The 14786-nt window shown below is 39.1% G+C and overlaps 1 protein-coding gene across 4 annotated transcripts in view; it reads left to right on the forward strand.

Annotated features, from left to right (window-relative positions):
- Nucleotides 1-14786, forward strand: part of arhgap32b (Rho GTPase activating protein 32b) — a 110633-nt gene that overhangs the window by 62468 nt on the left and 33379 nt on the right. The window contains exon 1 of one of the 4 annotated variants that reach the window (XM_084136847.1): nucleotides 10594-11093. The exons of the other annotated variants lie outside the window; for them this stretch is intronic. The gene's annotated coding sequence lies outside the window, so the exon portion shown is untranslated. Of the gene's footprint in view, nucleotides 1-10593; nucleotides 11094-14786 lie in introns of those variants that run through there. 4 annotated transcript variants of the gene reach the window in all.

Here is a 14786-nt window from a genome sequence, read left to right on the forward strand (position 1 = left end):
AGTCAAGGAATCTAAGCTGTTTTCTGCAACAATGTTAACTAGCTTAGCCAGGTGCAGGTCTACCGGCTGATCAGCCACCAAAACCAGTTAGGACCGGGTGAAGACCAGTTTTGTCTAGCTAGACACATGTAAAACCAGCTACCATCAGAAGATGGATTTTTCAACAGACATGAAACTTTTTTTCTCTCTCATCCTCTTAAATTTTGTCACCAATGTGTTATGATACATCAATCTTGTGTGCTTCTCAACAGCAGGGCTCATCCTGTGCTATTCTCGGCTCTGTCTCAGGCTGTTTGAATTGCCGTCCACAGCCTGACTATTATTATTTACCCTCTGTCTCTCCAGCAATCTATCTTCACATCTCTTAGTCATTTTATTGCCTGTGGAGAAAGTCAAATGCTCTTACCCCTCAGCTGGTGCACATGACACATTTATTCCTCAGCTATTAGGCAGCCTGGAGCAGAGATGCTGCCTCTAACCCACAGGTCAGACAGGACAGTATGGCTGCTGTCACTGTTCAGCCATCACATTGACATGAACACTTGCTTGTGCCCTCAATGTAAATCAGAATTGGAGTCACGTAGTGTAACAGCAAGTCCAGAGCACGACACTCTTTATCAAATCAGCTAGTTTAATAAAGAGTGGGTGGTAGTTGTGTTTGCTACTAAGGGCTCTTGAATGAACAGAATACTAAAACAAAAACATTATCCTCTCTGCTTGTTTTTTTATTCCCACCACAGACCATGAACAATTGGATTCTCATCCTGCTTTGGACTGGTCAACTGTTTATTTTTAGGGCAATACTGATGTGTTGATCAGCACCATCTGGTGCTAATGGGCAAGTTATAGGAAATAGCATCTGTTTGGTTAACATTGCTTTCCAGATTTATGAGACGGGAAATATTTTGTTTAATTCTGCCTTCTAGGTGACTGAGTATCTATATTTTGTGTTCCAGCATAAAACTAATCTGTTCCAGGAGTTCATTTCCACACATGAATACTCCACCAGTTTAGTTCTTCGTTGTTTAATGGATGGCTCTCTTTCCGATTTCTTCAGTGTCTGATTATACTCTCTTGTGTTTTATTTATTTCAACAGGCTCTTTATGCATGTTGGCATACCTAGCCATATCCTGTAGAATGGTAAATTGATTGCTTGCCACATAATGAGTACATACCAGTCTTCCAATAGTGCACTGGCGAAATAGACTTCACAGGGTATTCAGCCATTTTAAATAAGAATCTCTTATGCAGTAATATAGTGAAACATTTTTACTATTTAAAATGACTGCTTTATATTTTAACATAATTTATTAATGTAATAGCAAAGCTGAATTTTCATTTTTAGATATATATATACAGTGAGGAAAATAAGTATTTGAACACCCTGCTATTTTGCAAGTTCTCCCACTTGGAAATCATGGAGGGGTCTGAAATTGTCATCGTAGGTGCATGTCCACTGTGAGAGACATAATCTAAAAAAAAAAATCCAGAAATCACAATATATGATTTTTTACTATTTATTTGTATGATACAGCTGCAAATAAGTATTTGAACACCTGTCTATCAGCTAGAATTCTGACCCTCAAAGACCTGTTAGTCTGCCTTTAAAATGTCCACCTCCACTCCATTTATTATCCTAAATTAGATGCACCTGTTTGAGGCCGTTAGCTGCATAAAGACACCTGTCCACCCCATACAATCAGTAAGAATCCAACTACTAACATGGCCAAGACCAAAGAGCTGTCCAAAGACACTAGAGACAAAATTGTACACCTCCACAAGGCTGGAAAGGGCTACGGGGAAATTGCCAAGCAGCTTGGTGAAAAAAGGTCCACTGTTGGAGCAATCATTAGAAAATGGAAGAAGCTAAACATGACTGTCAATCTCCCTCGGACTGGGGCTCCATGCAAGATCTCACCTCGTGGGGTCTCAATGATCCTAAGAAAGGTGAGAAATCAGCCCAGAACTACACGGGAGGAGCTGGTCAATGACCTGAAAAGAGCTGGGACCACCGTTTCCAAGGTTACTGTTGGTAATACACTAAGACGTCATGGTTTGAAATCATGCATGGCACGGAAGGTTCCCCTGCTTAAACCAGCATATGTCAAGGCCCGTCTTAAGTTTGCCAATGACCATTTGGATAATCCAGAGGAGTCATGGGAGAAAGTCATGTGGTCAGATGAGACCAAAATAGAACTTTTTGGTCATAATTCCACTAAACGTGTTTGGAGGAAGAAGAATGATGAGTACCATCCCAAGAACACCATCCCTACTGTGAAGCATGGGGGTGGTAGCATCATGCTTTGGGGGTGTTTTTCTGCACATGGGACAGGGCGACTGCACTGTATTAAGTAGAGGATGACCGGGGCCATGTATTGCGAGATTTTGGGGAACAACCTCCTTCCCTCAGTTAGAGCATTGAAGATGGGTCGAGGCTGGGTCTTCCAACATGACAATGACCCGAAGCACACAGCCAGGATAACCAAGGAGTGGCTCTGTAAGAAGCATATCAAGGTTCTGGCGTGGCCTAGCCAGTCTCCAGACCTAAACCCAATAGAGAATCTTTGGAGGGAGCTCAAACTCCGTGTTTCTCAGCGACAGCCCAGAAACCTGACTGATCTAGAGAAGATCTGTGTGGAGGAGTGGGCCAAAATCCCTCCTGCAATGTGTGCAAACCTGGTGAAAAACTACAGGAAACGTTTGACCTCTGTAATTGCAAACAAAGGCTACTGTACCAAATATTAACATTGATTTTCTCAGGTGTTCAAATACTTATTTGCAGCTGTATCATACAAATAAATAGTTAAAAAATCATACATTGTGATTTTTGGATTTTTTTTTTTAGATTATGTCTCTCACAGTGGACATGCACCCACAATGTCAATTTCAGACCCCTCCATGATTTCTAAGTGGGAGAACTTGCAAAATAGCAGGGTGTTCAAATACTTATTTTCCTCACTGCTATTTTGCAAGTTCTCCCACTTGGAAATCATGGAGGGGTCTGAAATTGTCATCGTAGGTACATGTCCACTGTGAGAGACATAATCTAAAAAAAAAAATCCAGAAATCACAATATATGATTTTTTAACTATTTATTTGTATGATACAGCTGCAAATAAGTATTTGAACACCTGTCTATCAGCTAGAATTCTGACCCTCAAAGACCTGTTAGTCTGCCTTTAAAATGTCCACCTCCACTCCATTTATTATCCTAAATTAGATGCACCTGTTTGAGGTTGTTAGCTGCATAAAGACACCTGTCCACCCCATACAATCAGTAAGAATCCAACTACTAACATGGCCAAGACCAAAGAGCTGTCCAAAGACACTAGAGACAAAATTGTACACCTCCACAAGGCTGGAAAGGGCTACGGGGAAATTGCCAAGCAGCTTGGTGAAAAAAGGTCCACTGTTGGAGCAATCATTAGAAAATGGAAGAAGCTAAACATGACTGTCAATCTCCCTCGGACTGGGGCTCCATGCAAGATCTCACCTTGTGGGGTCTCAATGATCCTAAGAAAGGTGAGAAATCAGCCCAGAACTACACGGGAGGAGCTGGTCAATGACCTGAAAAGAGCTGGGACCAACGTTTCCAAGGTTACTGTTGGTAATACACTAAGACGTCATGGTTTGAAATCATGCATGGCACGGAAGGTTCCCCTGCTTAAACCAGCACATGTCAAGGCCCGTCTTAAGTTTGCCAATGACCATTTGGATGATCCAGAGGAGTCATGGGAGAAAGTCATGTGGTCAGATGAGACCAAAATAGAACTTTTTGGTCATAATTCCACTAAACGTGTTTGGAGGAAGAAGAATGATGAGTACCATCCCAAGAACACCATCCCTACTGTGAAGCATGGGGGTGGTAGTATCATGCTTTGGGGGTGTTTTTCTGCACATGGGACAGGGCGACTGCACTGTATTAAGGAGAGGATGACCGGGGCCATGTATTGCGAGATTTTGGGGAACAACCTCCTTCCCTCAGTTAGAGCATTGAAGATGGGTCGAGGCTGGGTCTTCCAACATAACAATGACCCGAAGCACACAGCCAGGATAACCAAGGAGTGGCTCTGTAAGAAGCATATCAAGGTTCTGGCGTGGCCTAGCCAGTCTCCAGACCTAAACCCAATAGAGAATCTTTGGAGGGAGCTCAAACTCCGTGTTTCTCAGCGACAGCCCAGAAACCTGACTGATCTAGAGAAGATCTGTGTGGAGGAGTGGGCCAAAATCCCTCCTGCAGTGTGTGCAAACCTGGTGAAAAACTACAGGAAATGTTTGACCTCTGTAATTGCAAACAAAGGCTACTGTACCAAATATTAACATTGATTTTCTCAGGTGTTCAAATACTTATTTGCAGCTGTATCATACAAATAAATAGTTAAAAAAAATCATACATTGTGATTTCTGGATTTTTTTTTTTAGATTGTGTCTCTCACAGTGGACATGCACCTACGATGACAATTTCAGACCCCTCCATGATTTCTAAGTGGGAGAACTTGCAAAATAGCAGGGTGTTCAAATACTTATTTTCCTCACTGTATGTATATATATATATATATATATATATATATATATATATATATATATATATATATATATATATATATATATATATATATATATATATATATATATAAAATATACAAAATATACTCCAAATGTACAGGTTTTGCCAAGTAAAGTGAACTTGTACAGATATTCCTTGCTTAAGGTCATTGCACACTGAGTCCGAAATTCTCGTCCGAAATGTTTGCGCACGTTAAAAAATAAATAAATACGACCTCACGTTGTGTCGATCCCGTTTACACACTGCCTCCGAAACATTCGTCCGTCATAAAAAAATTTGGATCTGGTTTGATTTTCGGTGATCATCCGTAGCAAGCATTTTGAGAGGTGTTTTGACAATTTAGAGCCACCGTACAAGCAAAGGTGGAACTCTCCTTCCTCTCTACGCAATCTCAGGATTGGATGGACACTTTTTAAAAAGAGAGAGGACAACAAAATCATCCTCACTGCTTTAAGACTACTTGTATTGGTTTGCGTTTTGTTTTTATTTTTTTTTATTTCATTATTATTATTTTATTTTACCCCGCAACTGATTAATTAATATGCATCTGACTCGTTGTGCAAGGTTTCTGTGCGTGACAAATTTTTAGGATGACGAATACGAAAAAACGCATACGAAAATTTCGGACTCAGTGTGCATCTGTGCAAGGACTGCTAGTGTGTAGGAAACAGTAAACTGCATAAAGACCCAGCAAAGCGGAAAGCAACTTGTGATCTAATATTTGGCAAGCTCTCCGATGTGGAATTTGCATTAAAATGTATTACTTTTGCAAGCTGGGCTTTTTAGAACTTTTTTTATATATCAGTTGCCAAGTCAGCATTATGGATGCACAAACCCCAAAGAGTTGTGCACAGTCAAGGCATGACATCCCATGTGGCCTGCCCCTCTCTCCATCAGAGCATCTCAGACTGCAGTTTGCGTATGTGCCCAACGGTGTGTACATGTGTGGCCACATAAATCATGTCAGTCAGTTGACCCCATGTATGCTTGTTAATGACAAAATGCCTCAGCTGGTATTGTGGGGTAGAGATTTCAGGAGGAACTGGCCTGTGAAATAGTCCTTGGAGACTGGCCTTCCAATCTCCCTCTAGCCCTGCCTTGTGCCCTATACTCATTAACAATGCTGATTCAGGAATCAAACTGCTCTTACAAATGACAGCAGTCCCAGAAGAGGACATTTTACAGAAGAATATCTCTGTTAAGCACCAGACTACCCCATTCACTCCATGCAGTCCCTCTACTGCTAAATAGCTACGTGTAGCCACTATGTGCAGTGTTATAATAGCATCTGCTCTTGTACTGCTGTGGACCTTGTTTGGGGAAAACATGCTGTAAGATCTCTTTTGGGATGTTTACTATCTGCTGAGCTGGCTTTGTTATCGATCTGTGCAGTACAATGTGTTTTCAGTGTGCAAGCACCTTTATATGTCTGAGGCTGAGCTGACAAACTAGCCTAAATCATTAACAGTGTTATTTATTTAATAATATTTAACACAAATATTAAGCAGCACAATGGTTTTCAACCTAACGGTTAAATGTTTCTTGAGTGCTGAATTAGCATATTATTATGATTTTTAAAGGATCATGTGACATTGAAGACTGAACTAATGGCTGCTGAAAATTCAGCTTTACCACCACAGGAATAAAATACATTTAAAAAAATATTCAAATAGAAACCAATTATTTAAAATGTTCACAATGTTTCAAAATGTTACTGTTTTGCAAATAAATGTAGCCTTATAAAAACTTATAATGACTTAGAAAAACATAAAAAAAATATTATAGACCCCAATCTTTTGAATGGTAGTGTATATATAAAAGAAAACAATTGGGTTATGATTGGTCATCCAACAACAATTTATAGTTCTAGTCTGTTACCTTCTTCTGTATGTTTTAATCTTATCAACTTTAATCTTTCATCCACATTAAACCCTTTCAAAGCTACCTTAGTTATGTCATCCTCAGAGGCACTGCTTTATCTTGGTCCCTCCTCTGCAATGAAACAATGGAGCACTCCACTATTGCCCACAGGGCAACGCACTCAAAAACACAACCACTCTGCAGCCCGACAAAAATACCACTCGTTCCACCCCCCTTGGGTTGGAGAGTGTGTGGGAAGACCACTTTATACGCACAGACCTGCTCTTACCTCTGCAGCCCCGCCCTATCAACAGAAAATACATTTTTCAGCACAGTAATATTTTGTTTGTATTATCACTCTACAATGTGAAATTTATTCATCTGGCTACAGATTATGGTACAGTTTCTTGACCAGTCACACCGGACGTGTTCATTTCAGTGACCTCCCATTTCCTTGAATGTCCTCTCAAAGCGTGATTTTTTTGGAAGGGATTTACCCTGGCAAAGCTGGCAGGATGCCCAGCTTCTGTTCAGGCAAATCTGGATGAACTAGGTCACTAGTGGATTTTAATTGTATAATATTTATAGCTGTTCAGAGAGAGAGAGTCTTATTTTAATGTATGATCCAGTGGATGATGCTATGTCCTTCAAGTTCATGTTGCCACTGTGGCCACAGAATCATTTTTTTTTTCTTCTTGATTTCTTCCTGCTTTAAGATGTAGGTTTGGAGGTAATCTATTACTCAGAGGAAATTATATTTGATTATTTGCAGCAAAACACTTAGTTATAGATTTCTGTAGTACCTCCAAGTATTTTTTGTGTCTTCTGTCTTGAACATTTTAGCTCAAGGTTTGGGACTAATGGGTTAGTGTTATTGTTCCCATCAGCCAATCAGCATTATGATGCCATCCTGTGACTCTAAAGTGATTAGTCACATGACGTGTAGGTGACTGACTAAAAAAGTGATATAAAGAACCAGTGTATATTTAGGCCGGTTTAGGGTTATCTTTTGTAGACACTAATCAGACATGTTTCTTAGCAACAAGTGTACACTAATCACACCCCTTTAATAGAATAACTGATATATACAGATTCAACAAATACATAGGCAAAATTACTATAAGATTTTATTGCACAGAACTATTAGATTATGCATAATAGCAGGCAGTTTTGAAGTCTAATGTAAATTGCCTTGCAATTTGTTACAAAAGCGGTACTTTGATGTCAGTTCATAATGCTTTAAAGGGAATGAATATGAAGATATTATCTTTGTAATCTTGCAAATGTTGTATTATACATGGTCCTTTTGAGCTTTGATGAAATTCACAGATACAGAACCTATTTTGTGGTCCTCTCAGAGAGGGTTTTAGCATGCTGACTGTTTAATTGTGTGGTGAAACGTGACTGAAATAGCACCCAGATTTTTTTATATAATATATTACCGATAATTTTAAGATTATGAAACAATTCTTAACTAGCTCAATTTCAACATTGATATGCTGCGATTGATGTTAAAAACAAATGTTATAGAATAAATAAGCTATTCAAACTCACTAATTGACTAATCCTGTCCCATCCATAGTGAATTCCTCTGTTTAAGGAATGTGTATTTTCCACACTCAGCCTCTGGATTTGTTTTGGAACTGGATGCTTGAGGGTGTTAAATCTTCCGCTGGAATGTGTCCACTCTAAAGAATGCTCTTTTGCAGCTCAACCAGACACATTAGTGAGTAACTGAATAATCATACGACTTGGCATTTCTTTATTCAATGGAATCACAATTCTGGCCCTTTAAAGGTCATCGTTCTGTAACTTTGCAGGAGAATGATTTGTTTAACTTGCATCATATGTGTTTCTAATCTTGCTGGAACACACTCTTGTTATTATAGCTAATGGTACGTCATATGTCATAGTTTTAAGCCATGGCATTTTTAAACTCATCCTCACATTTCAGCTGAAGTCTCTAAGCTGTCATATTTGTTTTAGTCTGCATGACCTCTTCCACCTCCATGAAATAATCCAAACACATCTGATACCAGCCAGCCTCCCTCCTCAAACTCACATATTCACACTGAAGCAGCCATGTGTTTCTGAGCGAGTGGGACTCCAGGGAAGGATTTCTCATTTTTGCAGGTCGAATAGCAGGACTCTTGGATCTCTCTCGCGTTCCGTGTGGTTGACTGCCGCATTTCACAACACTCCTCCAGGAAAATCTTTTTAATCACCCTCAGATGTGCTGTGATGGCACAAGTGATGTAATTTGGAGTGACCCGTTGCTTTTTTCTGTCCCCTGCACTGATTTATGGCTGAAAGTTGTGTAAATATGTATCTGTGTGCTTGTCTTTGTACTTCTGTCACAGTCACTGCCTCAGGCCACGTCTTATCATCATTAGACCTTGAACTAGAAGTCAGGTTAAACTTTCAAAATCAACAAATAGGTAATTACAATTGCATGTACTTTTAAAAGTTTGATTTCAGTCAGACTAAAGCAATCATTTTAAAATGTGCCTTGATATAATGATACCATTTAAACATTTGTGTAAGATTTTTAAAAAAAGAGAAATTCTTTTAACTGATCAAGAAATTATTTTAACTGATCAAGGATGCATTAAATGAAATTTTGAAAAAATGTTTAATAAATGCTTTAATAAATTTAATAAATGCTGTTCATTAAACTTTCTATTCATCAAGGAATCCTGAAAAACGTATCACTATTTCCACAAAAATGTTAAGCAGCACAACTGTTTTATCATTGATGATATTAATTACTACATTATAATAATTATAATTAATATAACATTATACTATTATTATTCTCATTATTAAGAAATGTTACCTGAGCACCAAATCAGCATATTAGAATGATTTCTGAAGGATCATGTGACACTGAAGAGTAATGATGCTGAAAAATCAGCTTTGCCATCATAGGAATAAATTACATTTTAAAATATATATTTAAATAAAGTTATTTTCATTTGTAATATTTCACAGTATTACTGTTTTTAATGTTTTTGATTAAATAAATGCAGCCTTGGTGAGCATCCAAGTCTTGTTGAGACTTCTTTCCAAAACTGATAGGTACTGTAGTTGACTGGTTGGTGGTAAGAAAATGTTGAATAATAAGCCTGGGTTAAGATCATATCCAACAGAAACAAATCTTTGGGATATGGATGCTAGTGTAGCCCTAAAATCAGTTAGCTGACAGATATACAACAAATAGGCTAAATAGCTATAACTTTTCATTACACAAAACTACCATAATTCTCACAAACAAGCATTTAAATTGTGTATAAAAAAGGGAACATTGCTCACAGCAGACTGACAGTAATGTTTAATGTATTGTTGACATGTTATATTTCATTCAAAAGCAATGATTTTATGGCTGAAGCAGCAGTGATTAAAATGGGGTGTATTAAGAGATAAAAATACTAGCATGCTGAAATCAAGTCGTATGTCTAAATCCACTCCCTTTAACCACCTTTAAAATATTGTCATAACTCACAATCATGTCTAAACCTATAGGTGTTTCTTTGATTGATTGATTTTTTTTTTTAGGCAAACTGACCAATTAATGTAACTTTTTAAAAAGGGATAACCTCACCATTCGATTAGTAATTTGTTGGAGTAGTCAACTATCCTAACCTGTCCTTATTGTCTTCATCAATGAACACGATAATTAGGTCATTAAAAATGGCCGTGAACGGAAAGCGCCCCCCTGCCAAAGTACGAGACATATGGAGGCTCTTTGTTTCCATTCTTTGTCTTTTGTGCTACTACAATAGTGTGATTATTAGACAATACAGCCTCAAGCAGCCATTGTCGTTCATGAAGGATTCTCCAGACATTCTCAATGCAGCACTAACATTTGTCTCTGTCCCTTCTGTTTCTCTTGCTCTGGACTGCACTGGTCCCAGAGGATCAGGACGGAGAGTGAAGGGCACATGCTGGAGAACCGCTCTGTGCTCCTACAAGGGCAACCCCCTCTTCACAGCTCTCCCCACTGTTTCTTTTGGCTCACTGGCCCTGTGCTTTGTCCCAGGGACTGTACCACTGAGAGCTAGCGAATGGGGGAGGCGCTGGGGGTTGGGAACGGGGGGGGAGACCAATAGAGTCTGGAGAAAACGAGAGCGTGTGGTGAAAGGACACCACAACAAATGCAAAGGGAGAACTGCTTTTTTTCATCATACTTTCTTCTGTGTGTTCTCCAGACCACTTTTGGCCAGCAAACGAAGTGAGTGAATTTCAGATAACATGGAGTAAGAAAGGACCGAAGCATCTGATCACAAATTTGAAAACCAAACTGCAATGAAGTCCCTGAAAACAACTGGATTTCTGCAAAAAGTCGACCATTCAGCACTTCACTCTGTATAAGTTTGCAGGAAAGCACCAAAGGGGGAACCTCAACCCTTGTGCTTCACAACAACTCAGCCGGGACGGCACTCTGGAGGGGGTGGGAAACTCAACTGACATCTGTGTTCTGCCGAGTGGATTTGTGCTGAACAAAAAGAACCGGTTTTACTTTCACGCATGCTTGACTAATGGAAGTCGAAGGTGGGAATCCTTGAATGTTTAGGAGTACGGCATTGAGCTTCCAGCGTGCAGCCGGAATCTTGGGGTGAACAAAAGATGCTGCGTTAATGAGCGCAAACGGGATGTTGTGCCTCTGTAAGTCGTCTTTGCCCTTTTTGCTCACCGCTTGTTTTATTTCCCCACCATTTTATTTTGCTCTTGGTCATACCTTCACTTTAATCTCACTTGATTCACACTTAAAGGCTGCAGATGTGCTTTTAAGAGACACCTAATGTCTTCAAGTCTCACCAGGGCCATTGACATCATGCTTTGTACTTCAGATCAGTGCTGCGTAACCATGCGCTATGGATCCACTAAATGGATTTTCTGTAACCGCTCTTGCAGAGAGCTCAGTACCTCCTGAGCACCCAGACTACTTTAATATCTATCATGCCTGTGAGTGCTTGTAAATGATTAGCTGAAGAATCCCCATAAAGTGTAGATGCTTTCCTTAAGGTCTCAATCAAACAATAGTTCAGTTGAACGTTCTGTTCCAACAAGGATTGCTGACCACTTCTGCGAATGCATTTGTTTGTGCGTCCCATGGGACTTCATGTTAAAAACCCTTTGTGGTCACTGCTAAAGTATATTTCCCTAACTGTTTAGGTTATGGAAGCCTATCTGAGTTCATTTTCCTGGCACTTGTGGTGGGGATACCTCTCTTTCTCTCAGCGCTGGCAAGCTGTTCAAGAGAGTTTTAAACTGTGCTGTGAATAACTGGGTCATTACTTCTCATGTTACCCAGGGTTTTCTGAAGAGCTGCACTGCTTACCGGACCTTACTAAAGCACGCGGCTTCCAAATTTCACATACACCTGGTTGTGCTTCTCTCTAATCTTTTCCCACTCTTCTCAAATAGACCTTGCTGGTCAGAGGTCTGTTTCTTTGCTCGCGTCAGAGCAGCAGCGTTAGATTTCACTTTTCACTTGTAAGGATGTGGAATGAACAGAAGTCTCAGACCATGGCTCAGTCGGGCCTTCATGTGGTATTGTTAAGATGTCTAAAGTTTCACTTGCACACACACTGAGACAGATATTTAATACTTCACAGCTCTCTGTAACCCTGCCTTCTTTAAGGGCATAATCCCTCCCTCTAAAGAGTGCAGTGCCACTGAGCTTTCACTCATCGTGACAGGAATACAACCTAACGGCTGCTTTCTGAACTAGAGTGTACTGTAATTAACACTGCCACACACTCGTATAGGTGAGATTTGACTGCAGATTTCAGGGTTCACACAATCTTTTTCTAATTTAAAGGAACATTTGGTACTTGTTTATATGGTTTCAGCCTTCAGGTACAAAATGAAGACTGTCAAAGGACTGCATAGTGTTGTTTAAACAAAAACTAGGTGAGTGGACAGTGCTAAAAGACTGCAAGTATACAGGTGTAAGATTGGTCTAAAACATTTTGTGTTTTGATCAGAAACGCATGTGACCACATTTGTAGTGTAAGTGCTAATATGCCCGAACAATAGCACAGGATCCAATATGTAATCATTCCACCAAACCAAGGGTTTAAAATCTTGGCAGTGTCTGTTTACACTAAGTGTGAATAGCCAACCTTTTCATTGACACTGTCTTGCCTGACAACTTGTGATCAGATCATCAGAAATTGATGGTAATATCAGTTGTATACATAAACGCAAAGCAGTTAGAGGGTTGTTTTTATTTTTGCTCTTCCATTAAAGCTATTTAACTAGATGGATGGAGATAGAGATACACTTTATTGATCTCATGGTAAATTGTGTGTAAATAAATTATTTATCAGTGGATCCACCTGGATGCAACCTTTATACGCTCTATCAAGATTTACAGCTCAATGCTTTTGCTACCAACTGAAGTCCAAGTAGCTGCTGTCAAAGCTCTTATTGAAAAGATATTTGCCGTTCTGCTCCTCTTTAAATGAGTTTATGATGTTAGTCCAGTATAGAGGCTTTTTGCATGATGATGTTTATTTTTATGTGGGAGTGTGACTAGCTACACTTGACAGAAATATAGTCACCCTTTGTTTTTGACAAAACAAAGATTTTTATTTATTTATTCAATGTTTGTGTGTCTCTCGCTGAGGTCATCACCTATCTCACAGTATGAACAAACTCAAATGAGTCACAGCTGAATATTTTTTTCACTCACGCAACACAACAGTCAGTGTGTGAACACCCTGAGATGATGTAATGGATAATATTTGAGTCAATATACTTGGAGCAGGGTAAGAGGACTTTTTTATGAATGATATATAGTTATTCATGGTACATTTCTTCGATGTTCCCTCGCAAACATGGATCTGGGACTATTTTGAAACGCATCAAGAAAGAGTTCTTTTGTTATGTACAGACAACAAACAAATCCATTGTGTGTGTAATTACTCTTAGGCTGGGCATACACTTTGTGAGTTTAGACACTCGGGAGCTTGTGAGCCATTGCGCACATTACGAGTCAGTTAACCTGGTAATCATGTCAAAGATTTGGCGCTAAACACAGAGATTGTAGTTTTCAATGTTGCTGCTATAGCTTTGGATGGATAAAAAAATTAAAAGATGACTGTACAAATGATTAGGTAAATGGCAGAAAACTGTATGGTCATTCTGTTCAACAAAAACAACAATAGTGTGTATCTGTGTGTGTCAGGTAATGTGCACACTATAGAGTTTCTAGTAGCCTATATGTGATGTGATGGTACACTGGTCAATTTTAAATGTTTAAAAAGCTTGTAAGTCCCCTCACTTAATGTGAGCCTCAACCATACATGCATCAATGATTGACACGATGTTGCCTGAGAGAGAAAAAAATGCTTACGAGCAAAAAAAAACAGTTTACACTCGGCATGTATAGTGAGTCCATTTATATCAACACACACCATATGGTAACACTTTAGTTTAGGGTCCAATTATCTTTACTAACTAGTTGCTTATTAGCATGCATATTACTAGGATATTGGCTGTTTATTAGTACTTATAAGCATAAGTTTCATCAATGAATACAAGCAATCAATATGAACTCCCTTTTTATTGTATCTGCTCCAAGCAATACACTTCCTGAATGTAGTAAACATCAAACAAAACTTAAGTCTGAACACATCAGACGACAGGACCATTTATAACAAACACTAGTAAATACTAAAAGTTCATGAAACTGTCAAGTGTACTTAAGTTACAATAAGGCTCATACACACTCGCACGCACGCACGCACACACGCAGCCTTGCATGCATGCACGCACGCACGCACACACGCATGCACACACTCCAGCTCATACACTGGAAAAAAAATTAATAGGGGGTGCATTTTTTTTATTACTCGCTTTTGTTTAGCCTCCCTCCTCCATTTTACGCTAGTGTGAGTATCACGTTTGTGATGAATGAAATCGGAGAAACGTCAGTTGGGTATAATCGATTGTGGTCTATTTCTGCATCGATGCAGAATCGTCCGCATCACAATGCAATGATTAATTTCAACACCCCTAAAAAGTCTTAGTTAATAGTGAGAATTGGACCCTAATCTAAAGTGTGACTGACCATATAAAACACACACCATGTTGATAAAAATAATCTAATGCAACAATTGTTGTTTTTGATGTCTGTGAATTAATATGAAGTCCTTAAAATCTGCATACATAAGACTAAATTCAAGCTTATATTCTGCATTTTTATTTTAATTTCACTTTTATTTCACATTTATCACTAAAAGCTATGATGGACTGAAGAAATGTTATCAGAATATGAGTGACTTCTTTACAAGTCTCAGTCTGTGATCCGTCTGTCACTGGATTCACCGTTTCAGCGCTCTTGTATTT

This window comes from Abramis brama (genome assembly GCF_963993115.1).
Source record: "Abramis brama genome assembly, chromosome: 15".
Lineage (NCBI taxonomy): Eukaryota > Metazoa > Chordata > Actinopteri > Cypriniformes > Leuciscidae > Abramis > Abramis brama.